The sequence below is a fragment of the Salmo salar genome, chromosome ssa20 (genome assembly GCF_905237065.1).
Source record: "Salmo salar chromosome ssa20, Ssal_v3.1, whole genome shotgun sequence".
Taxonomy (NCBI): domain Eukaryota; kingdom Metazoa; phylum Chordata; class Actinopteri; order Salmoniformes; family Salmonidae; genus Salmo; species Salmo salar.
The window spans coordinates 22,917,671-22,921,847 of record NC_059461.1 but is presented as its reverse complement, the minus strand read 5'-3'; the positions used below and the strand labels follow the sequence as shown (position 1 = coordinate 22,921,847).

General features: G+C 39.5%; 1 long non-coding RNA gene across 1 annotated transcript; it reads left to right on the top strand.

Annotated features, from left to right (window-relative positions):
• Positions 1 to 1,046: 1,046 nt before the first annotated feature.
• LOC123729226 (uncharacterized) lies at positions 1,047 to 2,650 on the top strand. Its single transcript, XR_006760948.1, has 2 exons — positions 1,047 to 1,441; positions 2,493 to 2,650. It is a non-coding gene; the product is annotated as an uncharacterized lncRNA (long non-coding RNA).
• Positions 2,651 to 4,177: the final 1,527 nt, after the last annotated feature.

Below are 4,177 nucleotides of genomic sequence, written 5' to 3'. Positions count from 1 at the left end.
CAGGGTATATGCGACAGATTGGGCCGTCTGGCTCGTTGCGAACTAATTTGCCAGAATCTTACGTAATTATGACAACACTGAAGGTTGTGCAATGTAACAGGAATATTTAGACTTATGGATGCCACGGTTCCAAACGGTTCCGTATTTCACTGAAAGGATAAACGTTTTGTTTTCGAGATGATAGTTTCCGGATTCGACCATATTAATGACCTAAGGCTCGTATTTCTGTGTGTTATTAAGTCTATGATTTGATAGAGCAGTCTAACTGAGCGATGGTAGGCACCAGCAGGCTCGTAAGCATTCATTCAAACAGCACTTTTGTGCGTTTTGCCAGCAGCTCTTCGCAATGCTTCAAGCATTGCGCTGTTTATGACTTCAAGCCTATCAACTCCCGAGATTAGGCTGGTGTAACCGATGTGAAATGGCTAGCTAGTTAGCGGGATGCGCACTAATAGTGTTTCAAACGTCACTCGCTCTGAGACTTGGAGTAGTTGTTCCCCTTGCTCTGCATGGGTAATGCTGCTTCGAGGGTGGCTGTTGTCTATGTGTTCCTGGTTCGAGCCCAGGTAGGAGCGAGGCGAGGGACGGAAGCTATATACTGTTACACTGGCAATACTAGTGCCTATAAGAACATCCAATAGTCAAAGGTATATGAAATACAAATCGTATAGAGAGAAATAGTCCTATAACTACAACCTAAAACTTCTTACCTGGGAATATTGAAGACTCATGTTAAAAGGAACCACCAGCTTTCATATGTTCTCATGTTCTGAGCAAGGAACTTAAACGTTAGCTTTCTTACATGGCACATATTGCACTTTTACTTTCTTCTCCAACACTTTGTTTTTGCATTATTTAAACCAAATTGAACATGTTTCATTATTTTTTTGAGGCTTAATTGATTTTATTGATGTATTACATTAAGTTAAAATAAGTGTTCATTCAGTATTGTTGTAATTGTCATTATTACAAATAAAACAAATCGGCTGATTAATCGGCATCGGCTTTTTTGGTCCTCCAATAATCGGTATCGGCGTTGAAAAATCATAATCGGTCGACCTCTACTTGACAATCACCCTAATGGCTCCTGTGGACCCTTGGGGCCCCTCTTCACCTGTCCCTGCTAGTGGTCTGTCTAGCAACATCTGTAGCAATGCAAGAGCAACACAGAGGTTCTGATGAGGGTAATCTGTAAATTCATCTCAGAATAGCCTACAGCACAATTCACACACCAGTTTTAAGAAGACTCCGCATATGTTACATTTCGATTTTTACAAATGGAAATAAAAATGATGGAATGATAATTTTACGGTTCTCTTACTAAATTGTCTGTGTTTCTGGGTTGATATTATTACAGGAGATGTTACCTGTACAGCAGAGATCCTCAGCTCGCAGTGTGAAGGAGGACCTGTGCATTCCTCCACTCACACACAGTATGAAGGTACTGTAAGCTTGTTGTTTAAATGATTTTACCCGTTGAATGTTGAATCTGACAAGTGAGCTAATATTAGTCATAGCATTATTAGAGTTTATAAATTGAGTCCAAGCCACTGCCTTTGGGTGTTGTTTATGAATATTGCTTTGTTGTTCATGGAGAGATCAGTTTAGTTTACCTGCATTATCCTTCACCGTGATATCAGCTTTATAACTCATGCATGTCTCCTCCCCTCTGTGTCTACTAGGGCTCCTCCCCTCTTAATGAACAGTGATCAGTAACCATGGAAGTGTTTGTCTGAAGTACTATATGCCTGTCCTTTTTAGCTGATTTATTGACAATGCCACCAGAGGGGGCTAGAGGTTAAACATAAATGGCAGTGCCCTGTTGATGCAGAATACAAAGAGGTAGTTGTAGTAGGCTACCTGTATGTCAGTAGTTTATGCGACTTTCCTTACTATGCATTGATTGAGGAGAGCAACAGGAAATAATGACTTGTTATTCTCCCCTTTTTGATTGTGATGCTAGACAAGGCTGTGATCATAAAGAGGGTCGGTCACGAAAAACTCCTGGCTTTATAGGCTTCTCTTCCTCTTTTGGTTTAATTAAAGCGGTCACCCTGCCTGTGTTTTGGTAAAGCTGAGGGATGAACCTGAAGAAATGTAACCACTCTCATTCAAAGTGACAGTTATGTATGCAAGGGCTGACCATAAATGATATCAACATTATAGTTTTAACCATGTTTTGAGGCTATGTGTAACAAGCTTGTGTTCTGATGGGGTATGACAGTTGAACTAAGCTCATGAGACATTTATAAATTATATTCTTCAATGGGTATATCATTCATATGTCCAAAAATGTATGTAGCAACTAAGGATTCTAACTTTAAGCCTACATAGATAACAAACTTCAAAGACAGTATGACAAGATTAGACTGTCTATATTGACGTCATTGAGTAGCCTATTTAGAGGAGGATAATGAGGTTACACCGGATATTATGCTTGATTTTAAAGTGGTTGCATGTGGACTGACTTACTGCTCTATTTTCTGTTTCAGTCTGGAGGAGGAGGGGATGGCTCTGATTGAGGTTCTGAAGATCAGAGAATAGTGAGATGACCTCATTTACTAATATTTAGTAGACCAATAGGCCTATTTGTTTTGTACTCTGCTTGCTTTGTTAAGCTTTAGAAAATAAATGGATGCTTATGATGAAATTCAGTTTCAGTTTCTTTCCTAAATAACATGATAACATACCCTGAGGCAGCTGAAACCTGAGTTTGTGGAATCCCAGTCACTGAGCTTTTGGTTGTGAAGCCTAGCTGGCAGTGAGCTGTCCCACATTACTTTGACTGATGAGGCTTAATGTTAGAGCGTAACATAAAGTACATTTACTACCAGCAGCCCCTTTTTTCTTCTGTCTCCAGTTGAATGTTCTGTTTAATGTTCTGCAGTGTTATTTCTGCTGTCTCCATAGTGTTGAAATATGCATCCACAGGGGAAGATACAGTAGATTCATCAAGTTGCACAGCTGTGCAACATCTAGGTCCCATGCAGACGCTGTTAGTGTGCTATGAGTATAGGGCCAAATCATTCGATCTGGGAATGAATTGGACTAAAATGGAGTAAACGTCAGGGAGACCTATCATCTGCCATGGGTTTAAATGGTTTTCCATCACCTTTACAGAGTGGATTTCACAGTTGTCATGTCCCACTGTTAGTATTCAATGGTTTGCCAATGTTTAATTGCACCAAAATTGGTTTCTACTAAGCCTAGTTGTCTTCGGAGTTCATTATTTTTAAGTGGATAAAGATTTGCATGTTCATTTACTCCTACTACTGTACTAGTCTATTTGATTAGGGACTTCCTGCTTTTGCCACACCACAAGGTCACATATTATGTGGAAATGTATTCAATATTGATAATGTGGTTTGTCCATGTTGAGTTCAGGAACCGGGGGGAAATATATTCTCACCTGAGAGTGCTGACTCCACTCTACATAATTGTGTAGGCTAGCCTAGGCATATAACCTGGACAACTCTGACATTTTTTGCAATAAAAGTATGAGTTTTTGTTGGTGCAGATTGTTTTCCCACAACTGCTTTTTGGCATGTATATGACTGTATTTATGTATGCTTTTGTTGCCATTATATCATATTATAGGCTGTCATTGTTTAGTAATGTATCAGCGGCAGTAGCCTACATTTAACACAGCAGATGTGAAATGTGCTTTCAGTCGTAGTTGAGATTGCATACACTCAGTTACTAAATCATTAAACAATCTGATCCTGAAATGACACTTTAAATCACTCTTCAGTGAATAAAGAATACAAACTCACCACACAATGAAAACCTAGGAAACCCTGTAGTAGTGTTTTATTTAGCTAACAGGGTTCAAATAAGCACTCAGACGGTGATGTAATGGCCATGGCTGCTCTAAACATTACATACTGTAAACCTGATGTTAGAATTTCACAGGCCTTCTCAGGCTCGGACAGGGGTTAGCTTACCGTCCCTAGCAGTTGTGGCTGGGTCTCCCTAATCTGTTCATCTGGTCACGGGTGTTAAGATGTTTTAAATCGGAGTGAAATCAAAGTTATTTTTTATTGTATTATAATTATTGATTACAGCTTTCAACTCAAAGATGAATAGGCATTATACAGGTTGTTATAGCAGACTATAGCAACTGGTTGCCAGTTGTTCCACGTTTACGTAGTCAGAGCACTATGAAGTTGGATGTACA